This window comes from Schistocerca americana, chromosome 5, assembly GCF_021461395.2.
Source record: "Schistocerca americana isolate TAMUIC-IGC-003095 chromosome 5, iqSchAmer2.1, whole genome shotgun sequence".
NCBI classification, from domain to species: domain Eukaryota; kingdom Metazoa; phylum Arthropoda; class Insecta; order Orthoptera; family Acrididae; genus Schistocerca; species Schistocerca americana.
Genome location: NC_060123.1, coordinates 245250062 through 245265253, shown reverse-complemented (window position 1 = coordinate 245265253; position 15192 = coordinate 245250062). Strand labels below are relative to the sequence as shown.

General features: G+C 43.6%; 1 protein-coding gene across 1 annotated transcript in view; it reads left to right on the top strand.

The window, feature by feature from the left end:
• Positions 1-15192, top strand: part of LOC124615455 (peptidylglycine alpha-hydroxylating monooxygenase) — a 220069-nt gene that overhangs the window by 125616 nt on the left and 79261 nt on the right. The gene's annotated exons all lie outside the window — the stretch shown is intronic.

Here is a 15192-nt window from a genome sequence, read left to right as displayed (position 1 = left end):
AAGCTTACGTCCACGAATCAGCATTGTCTTAGAAAGCATCGCTTGTGCGAAACACAGCTTGCTATTTTTCTCACATGATATACTGCACACTACGGAGGAAGGGCAACAGGCATATTTCTAGATTTCCGAAAAGCGTTTGACGTGGTGCCCCATTGCAGGCTGCTAAAGAAGGTACGAGCATATGCAATAGATTCACAGGTATGTGATTCGAGACTTCTTAAGTAATAGAACCCATTGTGTTATCCTCAATGGTAAGTTTTCATCGGAGACAAAGGTATTACCAGGAGTGTCCCAGGGAAGTGTGATTGGACCGCTGACGTTCTCTGTATACAGTAATGGAAAAAAGTATTCATACACTAGAGCGTGGAAAAGGAAACAGCCTTTACTGACAATACGAAGCCAAAACACTAATTGGATATGCACTATACACATTGGCCAGTCGCCAATGCAGCTATGCTGGTATATAGAACGAGAATGAACAAGCCTTTACAAAACAAAATACAAAAACGTCTGCCAAGTTCTCTACTGCACTGGGAATTAAGTATTCATACACCAACAGAAAATGACACGTCTAACAAAGCCAGAACATGTTTAATACTTCGTATGCAACCTCTGTGGCATGGAATGGACCAATTTTCTTGTAGTTTCCGGCGTGATACCTTCCCATCCACCGGCCAGGGTGGCTGAGCGGTTCTAGGCGATTCAGTTCGGAACCGCGCGATCGGTACGGTCGCAGGTTCGAATCCTGCTTCGGGCACGGATGGATGTGATGTCCTTAGATTAGTTAGGTTTAAGTAGTTCTAAGTTCTAGGGGACTGATGACCTCAGAAGTTGAGTCCCATAGTGCTTAGACCCATTTGAACCTTCCCATCCTCGAAGGAGAGCCTCTTTCAAAGAGGCCTTACTACGGATGTCGTGCTTCTCACTCGTGTTTCCAGCTCACTCCACAAGTGTTCGATGGGATTCAGGCCCGGACTCTTGAGCTGGTGTTTTAAGAGTGTGTGGAGTGTTGTAGAGTGTTGTAGAGCAACCACGGCCGGACAATTTGCGCCGTATGTTTGGGATCATTGTCCTGTTGGAAGTAATAATTTGTAGGAAAACCCAAGGCGTCAACACTCTGTTGTAAGTTCTGTTTGAGAATGTTCATATACACAAATCTGTCCATGGTACCTTCCACAAACACTAATTTTTCGACACCGGAGGCTGACATACAGCCCCATGCCATTACTCCACCACCTCCGTGCTTCACCGTGGGTCGAATGTTGTTTCGGTCGAGGTCTGTATTCGGTCTTCTCCAGACCAAGATCCTACCGTCATTGTGAACGATTTTAAATTTGTTTTCATCACTAAACAATACAGTATTCCTGAAGTCTGCTGTATTGGATACATGCTGTTTCGCGAATTCCATCCACCACTTCCTGTTCTTTTTGCTGATGTAGGGCTTTCGTCTCGGAACCACCTTATGGTTCTATGGTCCCAGCTCCTGGTTACCTGTGCCATCACTATCTGCTGATTCCATGCTCATCCCTCCTATTCTATTCGCGGATCCGGGACATCCTCACCTCCTTCCCGCTCTCGGGTGGATTTATCTGTTGGGCTCCATCTCGCTTTTCTCTGCTGTGATTTCCATCTTCACTCTCTCCCCAAAGCCCCGTTCCCCTCCTCCTTGGTTAGTTCCTTTGTGCCTGAGTGGGATGGATCTCGTCAACGTTAAAAAAAAGCCTCCATTGTCCTGGTGGTGTAATGTTGTTCCACCCACTCTTAAGGGAGTTTTGGGATGAATTGCTTTTTACACAGGTGGCTCTAAATCCAACAATCACTTTGGATATGAATTCGTATCTTCTTTTGGCTTGGAACACAATCTCTTGTCTGCCAAGTGAGATGTTTACTGTGGAACTGATGACCATTTACTGAGCCATTTGCTTTATTAAATGGTCCTCCCTCACCCAAATTTTGTTATGTACAGACTCGACGAGTGCTCTTCAGGCCTTTGTCCAGTATTTTTCCTGCCACCCCTTGCTCTCTGCCATCTAAAACCTTCTGCTGCTGCTTGTTCGATTGATTTCCTTTGGTTTCCCAACCATTATCCTGGATAATGAGACTGCTGATCATCTGGCTGAGAGCAGCCACCTAATCCCCGTTCTCCATGACCCCTCTGGTGGTGCATTTGGGGCTTCATGTTAAATTCCTTTTCACTCAGTCCAGGGATGACTCTTGGGGAACACCTCCCTACCCTGCCAACATGTAGAGTTCTTCCCTCCACATCTCCTGGTAGGATTCTACCACATCCTGCCGTCTTTGTATCGGCCATCCATGGTTTTTTGTTCCATAATGCCCCCCCCCCTTTTGTATTTGCCGGCCCCCACCACATGGTGAGCCACATTTTACTGGGCTGTCTTCACATTTTGACCCTTTGCACTAAATACACCCTCCCACCTTTCTTTTGCTTGTTTTAGAGAATGACCTTGCATGATTATGTTTGTCAAAACTTTTCTTCAGAAAAGTGATTTGTCCTCCCAGAGTTAAGTACCTGAATTTCCTTTCGGAAGTGGAGACCCTCAGTTAGCATTGGTGCTGGCTTGGGAGGCCTTAGACCTTCCCTCTGAAGCGGCCCAGTCCCTTCCACCACTCTTTCCCTACGTTTTTTTGTGCCGTTTTGTTCCCTTTTTACTTGGGTGTTCTATCTTTGGTTGTGATCATGGTATGGTACGGTATGGGTCGCCTCTCCATCTCTCCCCCTCCTTCCCCCCCCCCCCCCTCCCCCATTTTTCTTTACTTTTCCTGCCGCCGCGATGTTCTTTCTGCTTCGTTGTTTGCCCGATTTCATTTCCCGTTTAGAGAACTGAGGACTGTGTTGTTGGTGGTGACCCTCCCCCCGTAGTTTCTGCCACCTTGGATCGTGGCTCCGATGACCTCACTGTTTAGCGCCCTCTCGTCCCCTCCCCCCAACAACCAACCAACCATTAACATTTTTGTGTCAGTGAGAAAATATGAATTTGTTATTCTTACCCCTTTATGTAGTGTACTTTCGAAATCTGCCACTCAATTTGACATGATTGTCTTACATATTCATGTGGTGTCTGAATACAGAGCTGTATTATTAATGCTGCAGTAAGGTAGTATGGGCTTCGTAATTGATTTTCACTACCTCGGAGCTACCTGTATGCTCTAATACTATTATATAAAGTGGAAACTTTATGAAATTCGTTTTGGTTTTCCTTGGAGTTATTCAGCAACAATATATTCGCGTTAATAACATCACCGGTCACTCTGACAGGATTATGCACCCTGCTGTGAGCAAATGACGATGGTGCTACAACATTTAATTATTTACTTTGTTTCGTACTTTGTTTGTTACTGCAGACCTACACATAGCTAGAATTGAATGTTCTGGCACTTCTTCTAGAAGTCTGCGTGTTTCGGTCACACATCAATGAAGTCTAATGCACACCAAGACGCTCCCGCAGACCTGAGCGGCTTTCGACGACAGACGTACAGAGAACACAGGCAGTCTGACCAGCTCCACTCGAGATTTCTTCTAGAAGAAAAGTTCAGTCGTAAGCCTCTGGCAGACCTACACTGGGTTGCGAAACTTGCCGTCCTTGTATGAGTATTGGTGCGCAGGTGCATTGCTACTATGTTGGCGCAAACTAGTTGCCCAAGAGGACAACGTTTACGTCTATATGTGAGCCTAGACACCCTGTGCTGGCTCTACGTTATTTGGATCCCAACGAGAGCGCTATATTTGGCGTCCTATCTCGTCGTACGAGAGACGCATCCACATTTTAATATTATGTTGAGAGGGGTGGTGCAACAACTGTCATACGTAAGAAATGGTTTAACAAGTAAAAATTCGCAATTTGTAAATAAGAGAAACACCAGAGCAATAAGTGTCAGAATTATGGGAAGTGAAGAAATGATGTTGAGGATGATGATGATGGCGGCCGTAAGTGAAGAAAATACCTCTGAGTTAATTATTACCTTAGTGATAATATATTCATGAATTTTTCACGCTTATACGTTGTTGCAGGCCTGGTTGCTAGTATGACAAAATGATACTTGGGTAAGAAATAAATATTCCTTCATCCAATTCTATCACAATTATCCATTCGTTGTGCTTATATTAACGCAGAGGTGACGCGCGCGGCAGTACAAATAAATATATTGCAGTTAATTCTGATTTTCTCCGGTAATGGCAGCAATGTGAATAGCGTCAGTTAATCGTGGTCAAATTGTACGTGAGACGTGCTGCAAAACAAAAAAAAAAAGAACTGTGTTTTTTGTGTAATACCGAGATAATTTAATTTCCATGTATTCGTGAAAACACTTTTGAAATTATGAACCACTCATACAAAGAAACATGCGTAAGGTACAAATATATAATCATTAAGAAACATGATTCAGGGCATTTTCTGTATGTTGGGCGTAGCTGCTTCGCATGTCTACAACTCGATTTTGTAGACGTCTCTACAGCAACGCCCCTCCATACGTCTATAGACTGCTGCTGTTTTCTCCCAAAGCCGTCTGCACGCTCCCCCCCCCCCCCCTGCGGGGCCTCCCGCATAGCCACCCCCGCCGCCCGCGTCGCTGTTCGTTCGTTTCTTTCGTCAGTCGAGTCGACTGAATCGAGTTATCGAGTAGTTGTACTTTCCTATGTAGCACGCTTGTCCGCGTCGTCGTATTTTATACGTTTCTGTCTTGCACACAGATAGCTAACACATACACAGATGTAATTAACCAATTTGCCGGAAGAATAGGTGCATGGAATTCATCATTTAAAGAAGAGAACTACAATTGTAACTTTTTTAATGTCGTAAGATGGTATTGTCTTGTATTTGTGTATAATCAGTTTAAATAAAATTTTCTTAAACATTGCGCGTGACGATTATTTTTTATTACGGTAACAGTAAAGATAGCTCAAGATGACTTCAGCGCTCCCTCCTTCAGGTTTTTCTGTATCCGCCGCTGTCTGCACGTAGTAGTTGAAAGCTGTCGAAGCGCAGTCAGTTGTTAGGTATTTCCGTACTTTGATTCAACTGTACGAGTGTCTTAGCAGGTCCGCAGCTCGTGGTCGTGCGGTAGCGTTCTCGCTTCCCACGCCCGGGTTCGATTCCCGGCGGGGTCAGGGATTTTCTCTGCCTCGTGATGACTGGGTGTTGTGTGATGTCCTTAGATTAGTTAGGTTTATGTAGTTCTAAGTTCTAGCGGACTGATGACCATAGCTGTTAAGTTCCATAGTGCTCAGAGCCATTTGAACCATTTTTTTGTCTTAGCAGTAAAGAATAACATTAAAACTTCTTGGCGCTTCAGTCTGGAACCGCGCTGCTGCTACGGTCGCAGGTTCGAATCCTGCCTTGGGCATGGATGTGTGTGATGTCCTTAGGTTAGTTAGGTTTAAGTAGTTCTAAGTCTAGGGGACTGATGACCTCAGATGTTAAGTCCCATAGTGTTTAATGCCATTTGAACCATTTGAACACTACCCACCACAAGTTTGGAAACAACGTCCTGCGTGTTACAACAGAACAAGATGGGAGTGATCTACCCGAGCTAATGGTTACTCGTACAATACAGAATAGTGTGCACAAATAGCGATCAATGACGACACAGTATAGTACAGATAATTATTGTACATGTTGGTATTGCTCAGTTTCATATAAACTGATTTTACCTGTCCAAGCATTTTACTGATCACGCCAAGTGGCGCCAGTAGATGTCACGAAGGTGTACAGATACGTTGCTTAGTTCTGTTCAGTTGTAATTCCGTTTGTATGAAGTTAGGACACGCCACGAAATAAGGTAGGACGCGCAGCGAAAGTAACGGAAAATGGGCCCAAGGTGCCCGTCGGCCTCTGTGACCGAGCGGTTCTAGGCACTTCAGTCTGGAACCGGGCTGCTACTATGGTCGCAGGTTCGAATCCTGCCTCGGGCATGGATGTGTGTGAGGTCCTTAGGTTAGTTAGGATTAAGTAGTTCTAAGTCTAGGGTCTGATGATCTCAGATGTTAAGTCCCATAGTGCTTAGAGCCATTTGAGTTGGATCAGACGACCAAGTCAGTTCTACGTAAACACAGCCCACACCATTATGGAGCCACCAGCAGCTTGCACAATGTCTTCAACAAGACAACTGAGGTGCATGACTTCATGAGATCTGCGCCCCACTCGAACCCTACCATCAGCTCTTACCAACCGAAATCGGGCTTACCTGACCATGCCACGGATTTCCAGTCGTCTAGGGTTCACGCGATATGGTCAAGAGCCCAACAGAGGCGCTGCAGGCGAAGTCATGCTTCAGCAAAAACACTCGCGTCGGTCGTCTGCCGCCACAGCCCATTAATGCCAAATTTCGCCACACTATCCTAACGAATATTTTCGCCGTACGTCCCACATTGATTTCTGCGTTATTTCATGCAGTGTTGCTATTTCCGCGATTATTTCATACGGTGTTGCTTGTTTGTTACCACTAACAACTCAACGCAAACGCCACTGCTCTTAGTCGTTAAGTGAAGGCCGTCGGCCACTACATCATCGTGGTGAGAGAGAATGACAGAAATTTGGTATTCTCAGCACACTCTTGACACTGTGGATCTCGTAATACTAAATTCCCTAGCGATTTCCGCAGTAGAATGTCCCGTGAGTCTAGCTCCAACTATCATTCCGCGTTCAGAGTCTATTAATTCCCGTCCTGCGGCCATAAACACATCGGAAACTTTTTCAAGTGAATCACCTGAGTGCAAATGACAAACTCCGCCAATTCCTTATATACCTTTTTATACCTTGCGTACACGATATTATCACCATCTGTATATGTGCATATCGCTATCCTATGAATTTTATCACTCCCGTCTGTACAACAGTGCCGAAACGCACTCATGTAAAAAAGAAAAAAAAATACCTTTAACGACCTGAGATAGGACGTTCGTATTCACAGGACATGTATGTTAGTATATTCCGCAGAAATGATTAGCACTTGAACCATGTCGGTCCATGGGTTCAAGGTAAACATCGATATGGCGGCGCAACACCACCTACCGGTAAAATGTATCTGCGGCTCTCGTTGTTGCTGTAACCGTAGGTAAGGATCAGTGTGACTGAAGCAGATGTGCAGAATGCCTCGCAGACGTATGGGCAAACCATACCGTCAAATCAGTGAGTTTGAAAGAGGGAGCATTATTGGCATGGGACAATATGATGCATCCATTCGGGAAACTGCTTCTCGTGTGGGACAAAGTGTTTGGAAGTGCAACGGTTGAGTACAGAATGGTTCACGGTAGGCCGTTTAAACGCGACGAGATGGATCAGGTTGCAGTGGGGGGTGCACCCCCGATAGATCGACACCTCATCCGAATGGCATTGCAGAACAGCTTTGCATCCTCCTCAGCTTTGGCGCAACAGTGGAACTGTATAATACAACGTACGCTATTAGGGGTGACAGTCCACCGCCGTTTATTGCGGCATGGATTATGTGCGCGTTGCCACTTCTCCTCTTACGTTTGCAGAAACACGCTAGACGGCAGAGGTGTATGGAACGACGTCACTGGGACAGGAATGGCATCAGATAGTGTTTTCGGACTAATCCAGGTTCTGCCTGCTTGAAAATGATGGGCGCATTTGGCTCGCCTTGGACAGGGGGAGCGGCATAGCAGTGACTGCATTTGCACAAGACATACAGCTCCAACCCAAGGCCTTATGGTGTGCGGTGTTACTGGGTACAACTACAAACCACAATTGGTGCATGTTCAGGGCACTGTGACCAGGGTGACCTACGTGAATGACACCCTTCGACCTGCAGCCATACCCATTCTTCACAACACCCCATACACCATTTTTCAGCTAGACAATGCACGACCATATGTTGCTGCACAAGCATGTGCCTTCTTGGTATCACAGAATGCCAGCCTTTTGCCCTGTCCCGCCAGATCTCCAGACTTGTCACCAGTCGAAAATGTATGGGATATACTGAAACACTGGGTGCACCACTGTGACCCAGTGCCAACCACCGCAGACGATCTTTGGAACTAGGTGAATGCAGCATGTCATCACACATGGAACAAGTTATCAGGGCCTTGTGCCTACTAAACAACAGGGCACATGCAACACTACGGTTACTGAAATGCTAATCATTTCTGCAAAACATGGTAAAGTACATTTCCTGTGAAAATGAACGTTCCAACTCTAGTTGTTCAAGGTGTCCTGTTTTTCCTGAACATGAGTGTACGTCTTCTATATTTTTGTGTAGTTTTCTCCTTCAGCCCATTCCGTGCTGCTGTGTGTGATTCCAGACCGAAGCGACTAGAACCGCTCGGCCACTGCGGCCGGCGGTATGAGGTCTGAAATCACTTACTGACCGAAATCGATACCCACAAAAACAGAAGGTTTCTGGCGGGCGAGACTGTTTATGTTCATTTTAAAATATTTCCTTTAATTAAATTTTATTATTTCAATTCAAATAATTTGCTTGCTTTTCTCTAGGGAGAGAATCTCTTTCACTACTCCTTTCTTTTGTGGGGGTGATTCCAATTCTTTCTTGACATTGAGTAGGAACTTCATTATTTCAGTTTAATATACCTCGGCATTATTAGACTTTCGTATACAGTAGTAAGCAGTGACAGTGAACCAGTAGCAAGTTCTTACGCACAATAAAGCAATTCGACGTTAAAAAATACGTACGTATATGAACAAAAAAACCTACTCCCACCACCGCTTTACGCCATACAAGTTAAACAATTCGGGCAGAATTATGCATCATCGGATGTTAGCTGATCACGACCCTCTGTCTTCTCCTACTTCTTTAAGTCACTCGTCACTCACAAAACAATATAACTAATGGTAAAACCTTGACGTGCGTAAGTGAATGGTTCTAACTAATTATTAATATACTATTGAGATAAAATATTGGCAATAAGTGGTCGAAATTAACAGTGTACGATCAATCATCAGTTTCCGGAATTAGTGTCAGCGAAATGCGAGTCATCCCTAAGTTCCTATTACTCAAAGCGAAAATAAATTATTTTCTTGACAATAACGCACCACACTATACTCTGTGAGCGCATAATTATATAACTCTCCACGTCGGACACACTGTTGTATCAGAATTATATAAACACTCAACCATAAATGAGCTTGCGGAACTGGAACACAAATACGAATTTAGAGAAGCATTCAGATCAGTATGTGATCCCCATTTACAATCAAGGCTCATTAGCCAGCATCTGATCATCATATACGCTGCATCACTGATCTCTCACTTCCAGTAAAATATTTTACCCACTCCTCAGTATCAAATAGCCATATCTCCCTCGTTACCTTACCTATTCGCCACGTCAATCATTTACAAAGAATTCACAAGCGGAAACTCGCACTACGTGTTCTCCGACTAGAGTCGATCAGTACATGTACAAAAAAAGCCAATCAACACTGCACTCCAGGAGCTGCTATTCCGCTACAATTAGCGTTAATATAGCTAGCAATGATTATTCACACGTCGCCTGTATTGAGAATACACAGTTTATCCAGACTGTTCTATGTCGACTTTGCCCCTAGAATAGTTCAACCATGACTGACTTAATCTGATGTTAAACAATTTAGGGTCCATTTACCAAACAAATGCAGACGGATACCGTTACTTTTAACAATTAGTTAGATTTTAGATGGCTTTCGAGTGTTCTTCTCGTGGCCGGTCGCTACAAAGTAGTCTAAATCGCTCACACTGTCTGCGATCGACAGCTCAATTTTTAATCTGAAGCCATATCGCGTGACCATTGTGCAGCATTTAAGAGGATGACATTCAAAAGCCACGTGTAGTAGTCTAAACGTTTCCGACTGGCACCAACGATGGTTTATTAGACTCTCTCCGTTACATCATAAGTGATGAAACTTGGTTTCACTTTCCGGTCATGTGAATTCACAGATCACGAGGTACTGGGAAACGGAGAACCCTAGCGGTGTGTGTCAGCAACCACTCCATGATTTTTTTTTTAATAAATTAAAAAAATCGGCGTTTGGTGGGGTGTAACTGAACGCACATCGTTGGACAGATTTTTTTACACTACCTTCAACACGGTTGCATTAATGGAAATTTTTGATGCATTTTCTGCACAACTCGCTGAATATAAAAGACAATACTGCTTTTTCCAGCAAGATGGTGCAACAAGCCACACGTGTAAGGTATCCCTGGAACGAGTCCTTGTCGTCTTCTCTGAGGAACGAACTGTCAGCAAACATTTGTGGCCACCACGTTCGCCGGATCTAACATAACGTGATTTTTTCCAGGGGGGACACTTGAAGAGCAAGATCTATGAGACAAACCCACACACAATACAGCTTTTCCTAACTCACAGACCGGGCGCTAATGACCGTAGCAGTTTTGCGCCCTAAAAACCATAAAAAAACACAATACAGGAACCGAAAGACATCAGCGTGAAGTTGCCGCCATCGATATCCGAACTTTATGCCGGGTGTATCTGAATATCTTTAGACCTGCACAACTGTATACTGATGTTACAGGGGGTCACCTTCAACGGCTAATATGAATGTATTTTTCGACGTAAATAAATGCTAAGTCAATTTCAGGTCTCCGATTCTGTAATTTCATTGCATTTCCTTTGTGCTTACAAGGACTACTTTAACTGCGCCACCCTGCACAGTTCCCTTTTGACCCGTCACAATCACTTCTGCTACCCTCCACGTAGACGGGTCTGACCTGTCCATTCTTAGAGTTCCTCGGCACAGTCTTTCGTTTGAGGGATCTCCGGTATACTGTATTATGGTTAAAAGGAGGACTAACTCGGCTGCAAATTCGGTATACAACATGACAGGGATTCCACTGGACTGTGGAACGTTGTTCATTTTAGCGATTTTAGTTGTTTTCCAACACTGCTGACAGTAATATCTTCACCGTTCATCTTTGCACAGGTGCGATAATTAAATTGGGGCAATACTCCTGGATTTTCATTTGTGAAGGATAATTTGAAAACAGAGTTGATCATATCTGCTTTTGCTTTTTTACCCTTAATTTCAATCCGTCTTGTCCTTGTGTGCCTGGACGCTAACTTTGGTAGCACTATCAGCCTTTACATATGAGCAAAGTTTCTTTGGGTTTTGTGAGAGGTAATTTGCTACGGTAGTCGTTGAAGACTTCTCGCATTGCCCTCTTGACAGCCAAATGCGTTTCGTTCAACATCTCCCTGTTCCAGCCCTGCATACCCTTTGCTTTTAACTCATTAAGCAGTAGTCTTTGTAGCCTACTGACTGTTTTTCATGCTCATCTCCAGAACTATGAGGGACATTCGATAAAACTGCACAGGTTGGTATTATTACTGTGGATCGTTAGATGCAACAACAATGAAAATTACGTCAGATGTAACTGGGAGATAGAAGAGGCAGCACGTGATTTTTTTTTCTGTGTGTACTCCAACATAAAATTGGCGAAAGGCAGAAATTGACACTCAGGGGCCTTGGGCATTGTAACTGTTGAGGGGTCGTACATCAAAATCGAAACTTTATGCGGCAAAAACCCACCAGAAATCTACAGTGCATTAAGTGAAGTTTGTCGGTTAATCGCTTTCATGGCGTTCGTATGAGCTTAGTTGACAATCCAAGACCCGGAGAATCAAAAACGTCAACAAATGAACGAAGTGTGAAACTTGTGACAGTTGCGCGTTGAAGAAGATCGCAGTGTGACTCGTGAGGACGCTCTGAAGCCACGAGAATTCCCCCAACGTCAAAATTCCGTATTCTGACAAAAGATTTGAAGAAGATAAAACTAGCTGCGAGATGGGTCCCACACTGTTTGACTGCTGAAGAGAAGCAGAAACGCCAGGACACTGCAACCTTGCTCAAATAACGATTCTAACGTGAAGGTTAAGGATTCTTGTGCCGAATTGTCGCTATTGATGAAACATGGGTTAGAAACACTGAACCGGAGTTGAAATCACAGCTCGTTGAGTGGAGAGTTTCAGAATCTCCACGACCAAAAAAATTTCGACGCGCTTAAACAAAGCTTAAGCAAATAGCGATTTCTGCTTACGATCTCCAAGGAATGTGTCATGCATAGTGGTGGAGCAAATTCAGTAGATAGACAGCTGTCTCACTGCCCGCAGTAAGGCGATCTGTGTGGTAACACAAACAGTTCACAAAAATGGCTCTGAGCATTATGGGACTTAACAGCTGAGGTCATCAGTCCCCTAGAACTTAGAACTACTTAAACCTAACTAACCTAAAGACGTCACACACATCCATGTGCGAGGCAGGATTCAAACCTGCAACCGTTGCAGTCGCGCAGTTCCAGACTGTAGCGCCTAGAACAGCTCGGCCACACTGGCCGGCTACAGTTCACAATATTGGCCCTTAATCACTGTTTCAAGTGAGTCACACTCACTATACAGCTCTTGAAATCAGTAACTTTTGGTGTGCAGGAAAAGCTCAAACTCCTTCAATTTATAGAAGATGTTGCACCATTACAATTTTCAAAGGTGATATATGCAATGTGCCTAATTTTGGGAATGACTGGTCTGTGTGGTGTAGCTGATAATGTGGAAGAGTCCTCTGATGACTTCCTGACTTCCTGAAGAGCTGAGATAATGAGTGCCAGCACAGTGATCAGCGTTTCCTTAAGTTCAGTGACAGTCTGTCTTAACTCGTGAATCGACACAGCGAGATCTGTAGTGTTGTTGATAGGCCTGAGTAATTCCAGGGAGCACTGACTGGTCGAGGGACCATGTGTGGTCAGGAGAAATCCCATAGACTACTTCTGATCTTGTCAAGTTCTGCCTGATTTTTGCAGATTGTTGCTCCGTTAATGAGGGCTGTAGCTGTAGTCCTTCATTCTTCCCGTGCTGGGAGGTGAAAACAATCTTTGATTGGTGGATGATGCTTAATGACATCCTCTGGGCAGCTTCTTTGGTGTAGAGGGGCAGGAGGCCAGATTGCTGTCATCGAGAATTCTTGTGTTGAACACAGCAACCAACTCCAGTTCTCTTAATTTATCCAGACCTCATCTCCTTAATTGCCTACCTTTATGCAATTTCTTCACTTCAACTGCAGTTCATAACCAATATATTATAGTCAGTGCCTGCATTTCCTCCTGGAAAAGTCTTACAGTTTAAAGTGTGGTTTCAAAAGTTGTCTTAAGATTATATGATCAAGGTGAAACCACCCAGTGCTCCTTGTCTCTTCCCCAACACAACCACCTTTCATGATTTTTGAATGAGGTAGTAGAGATTATTAAATTATGGTCTGTACAAAATTGTTCCTCTTTCAGTCCTTTCTCCCAGTCCATGTTCTCCTATTTTTCTTTCTCTTCCTTTTCCTAATACGAATCCCAGACACCCACCATATTTAAACTTCTGTCTCCATTAACAATCTGAATGACTACCTTTACCTCATTATACATTCTTTTAATCTCTTCTTTATCTGCAGAGCAAGTTCACAAATAAACGTTTCTACTGTGGTGGGTATTGGCTTTGTATCTTTGAACTTCTACTGATAGCCCTACACTCACCTTATGAGAAGTGCTGTCATTCCTGCCACCCCACTTCACTAATTCCCGCTATACTCATATTCAATTTATTAGTTTTGCTTTTCAAATTTTTCTGCCCTCTCTACCAAATTTAGAGCTCTGACATTTCATATTCAGGCTTGAATGGCAGCTTTGTCTCTCCTGATGGCAACTTCCTCCTGAGTAGTTATCACTTGAAGATCCAAAGGGGGGATTTTTTCACTTCTGGAATATTTTACCCAAGAGGAAACAATTATGATTAAGCCAGACAGTAGAGCTGCATGCCTCTGGTGAAAAGATAATGGCTATAGCTTCCCCATGCTTTCTGCCGTCTGCAGAACCAGACAGCAGGGCTGTGTTAGCTAACATTACAAGGCCAAATCAGTTAATTATCTAGACTGTTGGCCCTGCAACTACTGAACAGGCTGCTACCCTCTTCATGAATGACAGGTGTCTAACCTTCCCATAGATGGCCCTCCATTTTGGTTGCGTCTGTGGTATGGCTGTCTGTATCACTGAGGTGCACAACCCATACCATCCTGGCAAGGTCCATTTTTCACTAGGGACTGGTACTGTACTGCTATGAAAAATGGATTGTGCATGTTACATGCAGTTTTTGTTAATCCAAACATTCCTACTGCAGGAATTGAAAATATCTTGTCTGGTGAATTACCCTGTACCTGTGAGAAAATTGCAATTATCTACTATACCCCATGCCTGTGCCTTTAAAAGATGAGACAAATGTAGCAATTGTTCGTGCATATCAGATCATGGTCTTATCCAAAGCAGGTCTTTGTTTTATGAATTGGCTTCTTGTTGATATTTCACCTTTGACTGCATGGCATATGGCCTCTTCCGGTCTAGTGGTACACAGCTGACTTGCAGCTTCATTGTTGGTTTTGATTGTGGTGAATGTACTCATTTCTTAACGGCACTGATAAATTTCACTAAGAGGTTCATGGTGAGAAAAATTCTTCTGATACAGCTGCCGAGCATCCCCCCCCCCCAGTTACACTTACCTAGTATATTATTGGGATTCTTCCCAATGCATTGTCACACATGCATGTGCTCTTACCTAATATTTTACACATTAAAGAGAAATGCTATGTTTATGGACACAAGTTCATATTCCAAATCATACCTTCTCAGTACTGCTACATAGCCACTCCAGGATCTCAACACTACCTATTTTTCATTTATTTATTTATAATTGTTTGCAGCTTCTTGGAAATAAATGATAGTTGCAAAAAAAGTAACACTACTCCCATTGTCCCTGCTTGAAGTGTGATGAATGCAGGAGAGTGATACAGGAACAATCGGTATTGAAAAAGGAATCATTTCTGAGATATTATAAGGTTACATTTTCCTCTTTGAATTTAATTCTCCTTGTGAGCTCTGCTGGGGTGAACTGTTGGAGACCACCTTCCATTTTTAGGTGATTTCTGAGAAATGATGGATTGGTATACCGGCATGGCCTCATTGGGATCCTCACTTCCTGATAAAATTTTCTCTTTTTTGCCTTTGTTGTTTCCTGTTGTCATAGGCTTTCTCTTTTTCAGCCAACCTACCTTTTTTACCTTTTTCAGAAATTTTATTTCTGTTCTCTGCTCATGCCATAATATTAACCTTGTGCTTTCACTTACAGCATTGTATTTTGTTGACTGCTGTTTGCTATATGGATGGTACTAAGTGTAAACA